This window comes from Pan troglodytes, chromosome 4 (genome assembly GCF_028858775.2).
Source record: "Pan troglodytes isolate AG18354 chromosome 4, NHGRI_mPanTro3-v2.0_pri, whole genome shotgun sequence".
Taxonomy (NCBI): domain Eukaryota; kingdom Metazoa; phylum Chordata; class Mammalia; order Primates; family Hominidae; genus Pan; species Pan troglodytes.
The window spans coordinates 1123071-1135878 of NC_072402.2; the positions used below are offsets into that span (position 1 = coordinate 1123071).

General features: G+C 51.3%; 1 protein-coding gene and 1 pseudogene across 6 annotated transcripts in view; one reads left to right on the top strand and one right to left on the bottom strand.

Annotated features, from left to right (window-relative positions):
• Positions 1–12808, top strand: part of AHRR (aryl hydrocarbon receptor repressor) — a 120722-nt gene that overhangs the window by 78040 nt on the left and 29874 nt on the right. The window lies entirely within an intron of this gene.
• Positions 7242–8115, bottom strand: LOC107974536 (translation initiation factor IF-3, mitochondrial-like; annotated as a pseudogene).

Below are 12808 nucleotides of genomic sequence, written 5' to 3' on the forward strand. Positions count from 1 at the left end.
CATCCACATCCCAGGCCAGTTCCAGGAGGCTGGGGACCCCCACCCAGCTGGGTCAGAGTGCCCGGCTCCTTGCCCGCCTCAGAGGCTGCTGCAGGTGTCTGGGGCCCACACCGGCCTCTGTGTGACTTTTAGATCTCCAGGACTCTCCACCATTTGCCCCTACTGTCCATGTTAGCCCCTGACCATCCACATAGCCCCTGACCATCCACGTAGCCCCTGACCATCCACATAGCCCCTGACCATCCACATAGCTCCTGACCGTCCATGTTAGCCCGACTATTCACATAGCTCCTGACCATCCACATAGCCCCTGACCATCCACATAGCTCCTGACCGTCCATGTTAGCCCCTGACCATCCACATAGCTCCTGACCGTCCATGTTAGCCCCTGACCATCCACGTTAGCCCCTGACCATCCACGTTAGCCCCTGACCATCCACATAGCCCCTGACCATCCACATAGCCCCTGACCATCCACATAGCTCCTGACCATCCATGTTAGCCCCTGACCGTCCACGTTAGCCCCTGACCATCCACATAGCCCCGACCATCCACATAGCCCCTGACCATCCACATAGCCCCTGACCATCCACGTTAGCCCCTGACCATCCACATAGCCCCTGACCATCCACATAGCTCCTGACCGTCCATGTTAGCCCGACTATTCACATAGCCCCTGACCATCCACATAGCTCCTGACCATCCACATACCCCTGACCATCCACGTAGCCCCTGACCATCCATGTCAGCCTCTGACCATCCACGTTAGCCCCTGACCATCCACATAGCCCCTGACCATCCACATACCCCTGACCATCCACATAGCCCCTGACCATCCATGTCAGCCTCTGACCATCCATGTCAGCCCCTGACCATCCACGTAGCCCCTGACCATCCATGTTAGCCCCTGACCATCCATGTTAGCCCCTGACCATCCATGTTAGCCCCTGACCATCCACATAGCCCCTGACCATCCACGTAGCCCCTGACCATCCACCTTAGCCCCTGACCATCCACGTAGCCCCTGACCATCCACGTAAGCCCCTGACTGTCCAGTTAGCCTCTGACCATCTGTGGTCACTGAGCCGGGTGCACAGAGTTCTATTCAGTGGTGTTCACTCGGCCCCTGCTCTGCCCTCGGCTCAGCTGGGCTTGGACCCTTGCATCCCAGGCTCTCCCCAGCAGGCAACGTCAGCACAGGTGAGGGTCCTGGGCCTGCCCCTGGTGGAAGGAGTGTGTTTGTGCCAAACCGGGTTTCAGGCGCTGTGCATGCCTCACCCCCCTTGGCTGTTACTCCGTTTTAAGCTGCCGACACTGGGAGGAGGCAGTGCCGTTGTCACTGATGGGCTTCTGTGAGAAGGGCTGGGCTTGCAGGGCCTTCTGCCGCCAGGCCTGGGTCCTGCGGGCACCGGAGGCCGTGAGTGGCCCTCAGCAAACTGTGGGTCTGTGTGTGGCCCTGGCTCCAGCAGCCGCCCCAGTCTGTCCTGGGTGGATTTTCCCCACCCGAGGTCACTAATGCACCTGGGACCCCCCTGCCGACATGCCCAGCACCACCGTGGCGCACCTCATTCCTCTCGAGGACCAAGCAGCCGCAGCTCCCGCTCAATGCCCACCTCTCGGCCTCACGGCTGCTTCCCTGCCATTGGTTTCCTACCGGGTGGTTCTTATCCCCACGCCACCTTCCTTGTCTGCTCTGAAGCAGCCGGGTCAGCGCGGAGCTCCCTCGGGCTCTCCTGGGTGTGGAGCCGCAGGTGCAGAGGGACGGCCCAGGCCAACTCTAGCCCCAGGGTCTCTGAGGCCGGGGCTGGTGGTGCAGGACACACCCAGGGCGTGGGGTCCCAGGCTTAGGGATCGGCAGGGGTGGCTCCCCAACCACCAGGACCCCGGCAGGATGGGCCTGGCGCTTCTGGAGGGAGATTCACTGTGGTAACCGTCAGCTGCCTTTGTTTATGAGTTGTAAGTCTGCTTCTTGTGAAGTACGTTTCACACTCAGGGTGTTTGCATTCAGAAAGCGGGTCCTGGTTGGTCCTGGTTTTAAAAGCATAAGTTTTGTTCTCTAGAAAATGACATCAACTTTAGACGTCAGATTGCCTGTCCAGCACAGCCATTTGCCCTCCGGTCACAGAGACAGCGGGTGCTGCCCTGATCACTGGAGGGTGCCCGGTGCTGCTGCTCACCGCCGCCCTCACAGACGCTCACTGTTGCCGTCCCATCTTTCACAGGAGGAGACCAAGGCCCAGAGAGGTGAATTAACTCGCCAAGGGTCCGCAGCAAAGGTGAGGGCGGAGGCGGCGTCAGCACTGGCTGGTCTCCCTCAGCCAGAAGGGGGCCCAGGACACTGGGTTAACCGAGCGGGGCTGCAGTGGGCGTCAGGAGGGACTGCCTGGGGGCCGCCATCTGCCTGCTCTTCTAGGGCCCCGGGGCTTCAGTCAGCCTCCCACTCTGTGGCCATCCGGCCATCCACCAGCTGCATTCTCAAGAACTGTTTTCAAACGTCAGAGCTGCTCCGTGGAAGAGAGTCAAGCCTGCGTTTACTGTTTGTGGGATCTATAAACAGCCAGTTATTCAGCTCCCCAAGCAAGAGCGCTGCCTCGCACGCACGCAAGCCCCATGGAGCGGCCCCTGTGAGTGATCTGCCTCCAGGAGGCCGGGCCAGCTGCCCCGACGCCCGCCCGGTGCCCGCTCGCGTGACTAGCCGCCGTGTTGTGGCTCCGTAACCGTGGCAACGGCTCTCAGGGGAGCACAATACTCCCAACTTCCCTTTACTCCGAGGAGGGGCAGCCAGGGGGATGTGGAGGGTTGTTCCTTTTTCCCTCATTTTCCCTCTGCCATGATCTTGACAAAAATAATCTTTGAAGTACTTGCCGGCTATTTTTTCTGCCCTGGAACTGGAAGAGATCAGGATATTTAAAGGGTTTGACAGAGGAAGTTCTGGCTTTCTCAGAACGTTTGCCCCGTTCCCTGCGGTGCCTGGGGGAGAGCGTGGCTCCAGCCCTCACCTGCCTCGGCCCTCACCTGCCCCGACCTCCGTTGTCCTTGCGAAGTGGCAGGTGCGCCGTTTCCTGACGTTCAGTAACAGCACATGGATGTGATCTTTTTCCCCTTAAAAAAAGTAGAGCCTTAACCTTAGAGCCAAATCCTTTTTTCCGTTTGGAAAAGTGATCTCATTTTCCATGGACCATGTTTAAAAAAAAAACAAAACTTTTGTAGGATTAGAAAGGCAGAGGGAGAGAAAACAAACAGACGTTCGAGATGCATATTTGAAAGATGGGCCCACATGTGTAAAAGTATTTGGCATGACAATGCTGGACCAGAAGTCAATCTGATATTGAATCCATATGACACGGCAAACAGCATTTTATGGTCTTTAAAAAAAAATTCTGCCTTGTGAGTTAAAATTAAGGTTGCTTTTGGTTGTGACTAATCTCATAAAATCTTTTTTAAGAAGACATTTTATATACTCAAGCCTTGAAAATTTCTTTGGTCTTTGAACTATTATTAGTAGGACATCATCAGTATGTGGCAACCGCTGAATTGGGAAAAGCTGTGGCAGGAGCCGGCGGGCACAGACCTCTCCCAGCAGTGCCAGGAAGGGCTGGGGGCTGAGGACCCGAGGCCCTGGTGCACACCCCTCCCGCCCGTGTGGGGCGGGAGTGAGGCCCCTCAGTGTCACCACTGCCCGGCTCAGAGTGGGCAGTTGGATGGCAACTCTGTTCCCTTTCAGCAGATGCCCCCCAGGCCACATGGCCCCCAGCTGCTTCACATTCTCACCTGTTTTCTAACAACCCCTTGGGGTGCACCCCACGTCATCTCACCCTGTCTCTGCCTAAATCCAAGGGGAGGGAGGGGCTGCAGGAGTCTGAGGGGCGGGTGTCAGCCTGAGGGGCCAGCCTGAGGCACAGTGGTGGTTTGGGTCCCCTAGTTCCGGACACAGCTGCTGGCCCCTAAGATGGGAGCCGCTGTAGAGAAAGGGCCTCGATGCCACGGGTGCCGGCTCTGGGCCAGGCTTTCTGGGTTGCTCGGTGTCTGCATCACCACGTGCAAAGGGAGTGGGATTGGCCCGTGGTCCATCCACGGCCACAAAGTCCCTGACCTCCATTGGCGCCAGCCCAGGGCCCAGATCTTGCTGAGCACAGGCAGGGACGATCCTGGGCCCTCGTGGGTACTCCCCACGGTCAACTCCAGGCAGGACAAGAACTCCAGGAGTTCCAGGGTGAAGCGTGAAGCCAGGGCAGGCGGATGCGGCGGCGAAAGGCAGGTCAAGTGCTCCCGGCACCATCGTTCCGCAGGATGCCAGCTCTGCGGGGCACAGAGTGTGATGTAACCCTCGCCGCAGCTTCTGAGTCACCATTTCTCCCAGGTAGGGATTGCAGAGAAGAGCAAAGTGTCGTGAAGTGATTTCAGCCTGAGCTACCTTCCTTCTGGAAATGCAGCCACAGCAGCCATGTTCCCAACCAAAGCAAGGGGGCAACCAAGCCTCCGTTGACAGGTGGGTGGGTTAGCAAGAGGTATCTACCTACAGAGGAGGAGTATTCAGCCTTAAAAAGAGTGGGGCAGCAAAAGAGAAATACGCAGACAGGCCTGCACCAAACTGAAAAACTTATGCCCAGCAAAGGAAACCGTCAACAGAATGAAGAGGCAGCCTACGGAATGGGAGGACACATTTGCCAACCATACATCTCACAGGCGGGAAAGACCCCACATACATAAGGAACCCAGCCAACTCAAGAGCAAGAAAAAACCCATTAAAAACCAGGAAAAGGACCTGATAGACGCTTCTCCAAAGGAGACACAAAATGGCCAGTTTGTAGGTGGAAAGGTGCTCGGCATCAGCAGGCACAGGGAAGTGCAAATGGAAACCGTCAGTGAGCTCCTCTCGCACCATCAGGACAGCTGTTTCAAAAAGATGGAAGACAGTCGTTGATGAGGGTGTGGAGAGAAGGGGACCCTCATGCACTGTTGGCGGGAAGGCAGTCGTTGATGAGGGTGTGGAGAGAAGGGGACCCTCGTGCACTGTTGGCGGGAAGGCAGTCGTTGGTGTGGAGAGAAGGGGACCCTCGTGCACTGTTGGCGGGAAGGCAGTCGTTGATGAGGGTGTGGAGAGAATGGGACCCTCGTGCACTGTTGGCGGGAAGGCAGTCGTTGAGGGTGTGGAGAGAAGGGGACCCTCGTGCACTGTTGGCGGGAAGGCAGTCGTTGATGAGGGTGTGGAGAGAAGGGGACCCTCGTGCACTGTTGGCGGGATGGCAGTCGTTGATGAGGGTGTGGAGAGAAGGGGACCCTCATGTACTGTTGGCGGGAAGGCAGTCGTTGATGAGGGTGTGGAGAGAAGGGGACCCTCGTGCACTGTTGGCGGGAAGGCAGTCGTTGATGAGGGTGTGGAGAGAAGGGGACCCTCGTGCACTGTTGGTGGGAAGGCAGTCGGAAGGCAGTCGTTGATGAGAGTGTGGAGAGAAGGGGACCCTCGTGCACTGTTGGCGGGAAGGCAGTCGTGGATGAGGGTGTGGAGAGAAGGGGACCCTCGTGCTCTGTTGGAGGGAAGGCAGTCGTTGATGAGAGTGTGGAGAGAAGGGGACCCTCGTGCACTGTTGGCGGGAAGGCAGTCGTTGAGGGTGTGGAGAGAAGGGGACCCTCGTGCACTGTTGGCGGGAAGGCAGTCGTTGATGAGAGTGTGGAGAGAAGGGGACCCTCGTGCACTGTTGGCGGGAAGGCAGTCGTTGATGAGGGTGTGGAGAGAAGGGGACCCTCGTGCACTGTTGGCGGGAAGGCAGTTGTTGAGGGTGTGGAGAGAAGGGGACCCTCGTGCACTGTTGGCGGGAAGGCAGTCGTTGATGAGGGTGTGGAGAGAAGGGGACCCTCGTGCACTGTCGGCGGGAAGGCAGCCGTTGATGAGGGTGTGGAGAGAAGGGGACCCTCGTGCACTGTTGGCGGGAAGGCAGCCGTTGATGAGGGTGTGGAGAGAAGGGGACCATCGTGCACTGTTGGAGGGAAGGCAGTCGTTGATGAGGGTGTGGAGAGAAGGGGACCCTCGTGCACTGTTGGTGGGAAGGCAGTCGTTGATGAGGGTGTGGAGAGAAGGGGACCCTCGTGCACTGTCGGCGGGAATGTAGATTAGTGTAGATGTGTTGGAAGGCTACATGGAGCTTCCTCAAAAAATTAAAAATGGAAAATGGAACTTCCATGCAACGCAGCAGCCCCCCTGCTGGGCATTTACCCAAATTCAAAATGGAACTTCCATGCAACGCAGCAGCCCCCCTGCTGGGCATTTACCCAAAGGAGCTGAAGTCGGAATCAGAGACACCAGTAGCCAAGACATGGAGACAACCTGCATGTCCACCAGTGAATGCACAGATAAAGAAAATGCTCTGTGTGTACACCATGGAATCCTATTCAACCAGAAAAAGAAGGGAATCCTGGTATTTGCAAACCACAGATGAACCTGGAGGACATGGTGCTCAGTGAAATAAGTCATGCACAGACAGTTCTGCGTGATCTCACTCATATGTGGAATCTAAAAAAGTGGAACTCATCGAAACAGAGAGTCGATGGTTACCAGGGGCCGGGGGGGTGGGAGGGGGATAAAAAAGGAAGGAAGGAAATGGACACGCACTGTGGCTCGGATCCATCTTGACGACTCTGCGGAGTGAAACAAAGTCAAAGCCTGCTTGATTCGCTCAGATGAGGTCCCCAGTGTAGGCAAATTCAGAGGCAGAAAGCGGGTGGGACGCACAGGGCTGAGGAGGGGAGTGGGGGCGAGTGTTTAATGTGGTCAGAGTTTCAGTTTGGGAGGGTGGGAATGTTCTGAAGATGGACGGTCATGATGGTTGCACAACAATGTGGACGTGCTTAATGCCACGGAGCTCAAAATGACAGAAATTTAACCACTTAGGTGGGGTGCAGTGGCTCACCCTGTAATCCCAGCACTTTGGGAGGCCAAGGCGGGTGGATCACCTGAGGTCAGGAGTTCGAGACCAGCCTGGCCAACATGGTGAAACGCTGTCTCTACTAAAAATACAAAAATTAGCTGGGTGTGGTGGCGCATGCCTGTAATCCCAGCTACTCGGGAGGCTGCAGCAGGAGAACTGCTTGAACCTGGGAGGCGGAGGTTGCAGTGAGCTGAGATCGCACCACACTGTACTCCAGCCTGGTGACAGAATGAGACTCCGTTTCAGGAAAAAAAAAAAAAAAAGTAACCACTTAAAATAGTTAAAATGGTATTTTTTTTTTTTTTACTTCTCTCGGAGGCATATTTTTCCTTATTAAAATTACTGATGCAGAACATTTGATTCCTTATCATTTCCATGGTCTTTGTTCAAAGGGTCTCTTTCCTGGGTCTCTTGAGTTTCTCGATACGCCTTCTCTTCCTTTTTGCTCAAAGGACAAAGAACCCACATTAAAGCTTTTCCTCCTTGGACAGCTTGTGGCCTAGATGAGAACGTAGCTATTCCAGGCACAGTCTGGAGTATTTGATGAAATATCTCCTCCACTTTATTTTCTGACTCGTCTACATTTTCTGCTTTCTTTACGGTAATTCGAACTTGGTGTTTTTTCTTAATCCACGGCTGAATCTGTTTAGTCTTTGCATCCAAATCATGTTGTCCAACGTTTGAAGAAAAAGTCAGTTCCGTTGTCAGGGCTGGTCCAGGTTTGGGGTTACCCTTCTCCGTCTCTCTCAGCCTCGGCCATTGCTGGTGGGTCTGCTTTCCTGTCACGAGCTGGTCTTCTGCAGCCTCCTTTGAAACCGTCGCAGCTCTCGCTCATCCGTGAGTCTAATCACATCTGCTCCATGCATGTTCCCAAATCATTGCCCTTCTCATCAAACATGTGAATAATTCGCTAATTTTTCTTCCAGTGTTACTAAAAGCTGTTTCACTCTTTTTTTTTTTCTTTTTTCCTTCATTCTGGGTGTCTTCAGTGGTACTAAAGCCTTTTGCCTGATTTAGGAAGGAGAGTCTTGGGGCAGAAGCAACAGGGGACCACTGTGCTGGTGCTGTCGTGCACGGTGTGTTCACCAAAACAGCTAACGCAACTATTTTCAGACTTTACGGTTTGTAGTGTTAACCTCTTCAGAAAAAGAGCAGGCGTCCTGGGCCGGGGCAGGCGATTGGTACTAAAATGGTAATTTTTATGTTATGACGGTTTGGAAAAAACTGTGATAAAAATTCACTGTCTTGGTTGAGTCAGTAATACGAGGGACATGGAAGTCTGGCCTTGGGGGGGGGGGGGTCCCAGCCTAGTCACGTGAGCTAAAACTAAAGTCCCTAAAAATCCTCCAAGAAAGATTTCTTCCAGCTGGTGGGAGCCTGGATGAGAAGGTGTGATGTTTTTAGGTGAAAATCGGAGGCGGCGCAGGACATGGTGAGATGATTATCCAGCTTGCTAATCTGCCAGCGGGCACCACCTGCCATTCCTCCTTCGTGCCTTCGAGTAGCGGGCTCAGTCCATTTTGAGGAGGCTGGCACGAGGCTGTCTTCACACTCCCGCGGGGTCCGTTTCATGTCCTGCTGATTAATCCAGCTACTGAGAGGAAAATAGTGATTTCCTTTCTGTGGATCATCCCATGGGCACATTGGATCCTTTATTCAGTGACATAAACAACTAAGTCCCAAGTGTTCCATGGCCCCCTCCCCCAAAGAAATGCAGCAGGTCTGACATTTCCCCATTTCTCTTGGGGAAATCTGGACAAACCGAGAGCTTGTGAACAGCCCCAGATGGGTCCAGGCAGATTCACCAGACTTTCTGCTCACGACCCAAAGACGTTAGCATGGAACCAACCCTCTTCCTCGGAGCTGCACGGGAATGAAAATGCACAAATACCATGGTTCATGGTAGCTCCTCAGATGCTCCCGTGGATGCAGATGTCCTGCGGGGTCAGTTTCCCTTTCTCTAGAAACGTGGTGGAGTTCAGGGTGACTGATAACGATGGGCTTCTTTACTGATGCCAAACCGTATAAAGCATTGGCCTATTTTGTCACCGTGGAGCAGCCTATGGTGTTGCCTGCTGTTTCGTTGTGACAGCTGGGCAGGGGCTCCCTGACATCTTCCTCCGAGTGGGAGGTGCTTTGTGAGACTTGGGTTTCTTGCTCAGACGCTCAACACAGAGTTCAAATCCCACTGTGAAGTCATCACCTGGCGCCTGCACCTCTGTATCCAGAACCAAGCGGGCGGCACACCCTTCAGGTCGGTGGGAGTGAGGGCCTTCGGGTCGCCGGCACCTGACCCAGCAGCCTTGTCCCACCGCCTGCGACCACCAGCTCCTCCGCTCTCTCCATCGGTCGTAACATCTTACTGCTCCCCTCGCCGACTGTTGAGTTGGTCTTTGACAAGTGTTTCTTTTATATTTTCATGGCACATGTGACTTTTCTTTTTGGATACTTTACTGATTGAAAAATGTGGCTTTGCAGCCTAGCAAGGCTCTCGGTCTGAGGCTGCGTCCTTCTGGTGTGGCTTTCCTCCTGAATTAGGCGTGGTGTGGCAGTGTCCAGGGAAGAACACGCAGCCTCTGGTTTGAACTGGACCCTGGGTAGCAGTTCAACCTTCCCCACACCTGTGACACCCAACAAGATAGACACAGATGTATGAAACGCTCTACAGCCAACCGAAAAAGGTAGAAATTCTGCAACAAAATTAACTGGGGAAAAAAAAACTAGGGAGAAAACGGGAAAGGAAAGGCGTTGTCCGGAAGAAGCCTCTTGCAGTGTGGATGGGAACCTGCCACAGCTGGGCTTGGGCGAGGGGCCCACGGTGTCGCTGGGGACTCGGGCCACTTCTGCTGCCCCCAGCCCCCCTTCCTTCCAGCCAGTGGCTCTGTGAGCCGCCTCTTGCCTGCATTTCTTGCAGGAACATGGAGGGACCGGAACATGGAGGGACCAGTCCAGAATGGCCCCACGTCAGGAGAAAGAGAGTCCCCAATCCCCAGCCCCTACCTCATAGGCCAAATCACTCCATGTGGGAGGCTGGGAGGCAAACATTTTTGTGTGAGCTAGCTACTCTGAACATAATCATAATTGCATTGGTAAGGAAGAACAGGAAGTTGTCTCAAAATAAAGGGGGATCAGGTGCCTGGTCCACTTGTTCTTAGAAGGAAATTTCAGGAAAACGTTAAGAAACAGAAAATACTCAAGCTGGTTAGGCTATTCAAGAACATAGAAAGGGATGGAAAGCTGTTCAGTTAATTCACAGAGGTTAGGAAAACGCTGGTGCAAAAATATGATGCAGGCAGCTCAAAGGAGAAACGCAGCCCCTTCTCCCCTGTGAAACTGCACAAAACAATTCCAGATAAAATAATAGCAATTAACTTCCATCTGTGTTATAAAAGCATGGGCCACTGCAGTCACGGTGATCCGGGAGTAAGGTGAGACCCCGACATTGGGAAATACTCATAAAGTTAACTTACCAACTTAATATACTAAAGGAGGAGAGTGTCAGCTTGCAGATGATCCTGATCAAACAGGCAATAATAACAAAGTTTCTTAATAGGGCACCAGTTATTGAAAAGCCTATCTCTGTCCCAGTGATTTGAGGTGACACCTTTTTCATGCATCAAATTTCCATTTGCGCTTGGACCCATTTCTGGATGTTCCATTCTAGTCCATTGATTTATGTGTCTGTTCATGCACCATGATTTAATTATAGAGGCCTGACAGTATTTCTTAGATGTTTAATAAGATGCTCCTGTCTCCTGACTTTTTTTTCCTGTGCTTTTGTAGCTATCATTGCATATTTATTTTCATATTTAGTATAAACCTACTAGCTGCATAATCGGTTTGGTGCTATGTTTATTAGTATTACAGCGTGTTGATAAATTGACTCAGGAGGAACAGGCATCTTTAGGATGTTGACTCATGCAAGACTGAGGTGTGTCTTCCTATTCGTTCAAATACAATTTTTTGTGTCTCGAGATGTTTTGAAGTTTTCTTCATATAGGTTTTGCACACGTCTTAAGTTTATTTATAAGTACTTTAGCTTCTTTGATGTTTTTGTAAATGGGGCTTTCTCTACAATTATGTACCCTAATCTGGTCATTTTTCCAGTTTGTAAAGGTTATGAGTATCTGTATGTTAATTTTGTACTGAATTATTTTATTTGGGTTATTTTATTTTATTTTATTTTTTAGACAGAGTTTCACTCTTGTTGCCCAGGCTGGAGTGTAATGTCACGATCTCAGCTCACTGCAACCTCTGCCTCCCGGGCTCAAGCCATTCTCCCGCCTCAGCCTCCCGAGTAGCTGGGACCACAGGCATGCACCACCACACCCAGCTAATTTTGTATTTTTAGTAAAGACAGGGTTTCACCATGTTGGCCAGGCTGGTCTCGAACTCCTGACCTCGTGATCCACCTGCCTCGGCCTCTCAAAGTGCTGGGATTACAGGCGTGAGCCACTGAGCCCGGCCTTACTTGGGTTATTTTATCATGGATTCTCCTGGGTTTTCCTGATGTACTATGATGTTGTCTGCAAAGAGAGAGTTTCACTTTTCCCCAATTGTTGTACATCCTGTTGATTTTTCATATCAAATTGCATCAGTCCATACCTGCAATACAATGTCCGATACCATGGGAGGGAGTTGGCAGGTTTCTTCTTTAAAGGCCCACATGGAGAATGTTTTAGGCGTTTTGGGCTGGGCTGTCTCCACCCCTGGCACTCTGCTTTGTGGTTGTAGTACGAAAGTAGCCACAGGCAATGAATAAATGTGTGAGCATGGCTGTGTTCCAGCGAGGCTCTGTTTACAAAAGGAAGTGGCAGGCCATATTGGGCGCCATCCTGGGGGCCATGGTTGCACCCCTTGTATGGGTGGTGGTGGGCCTCCCTACCCTGTTCCTTGATCTTACTGGAAACACCTTGAATGTTTCCCTATGAAGTCGCTGCCTTAGGAATGAGGTGCACACACATACATGTTACCTGTGAAGAAGGTATTCAGTAATTCCTATTTTCTTGAGCCTTTTTTTTTTTTTCCAGGAATAATTGTTGAATTTCATTGAGGGCTTTTTCACCATATATGGAGATAATCATTTTCCCCCTCAGATCTGTAAATATGGTCTTTTATGTTAAGGGACTTCCTAATATTGAACCAGCCTTTCATCCTTGGATTATATCTGCTTGGCTATTGGTGTATTATTTTCCTAATGTGAAACTGGAGTCTATTTCTTAATATTTCATTTAGCACATTTGCATCAATATTCAAAGGTGATATTGGTGTGTCATTTTCTTTTTTATTTTACTCTCCATATCAGAGTTAAGTGTCAATGTTATACTTCTTAAAAAGGACTACAAATTTTCCTTCACTTTCTATGCTGTGGAACAATTTATGGGGCATTGAAATGATCTGACCTGTGAAGATTTGGTAGAATTCCATGTTAAAACCATCTGGGCCAGGTGCATTTTTGTGGGGTAATTCCTTGATAACTTTATTCCTTCTACAGGAGTTGATCTTTTAAGCTTGGTATCTCTAATGGGGTCAATTTTTATAAATTACATTTTCCTACGGAAATATATACTTTAGGTTTTCAAATGTATTTGTACATAGGTCTTTCTCCCAGTTTTATTCAATCACTTGCCCTCTGCCACACCCAGGGAACCACTTTCTGATATTTATTACTGTAGATTAGTTTGGCCTGTTCTTAGATGTCATATAAACAGACTCTTAAGTTTATGAGCTTTTGCATCTGATTTTTATTTAACGTAGTGTTTTTGCAATTCATCAATGTTTTTGCATATTTGGTAGGTTTCAATTTTTTAAATTGTCTAACAGTATTCCATTTTATAATTATTCTGCAATTTGTTTATCCATTATCCGATTGATAGTTATTT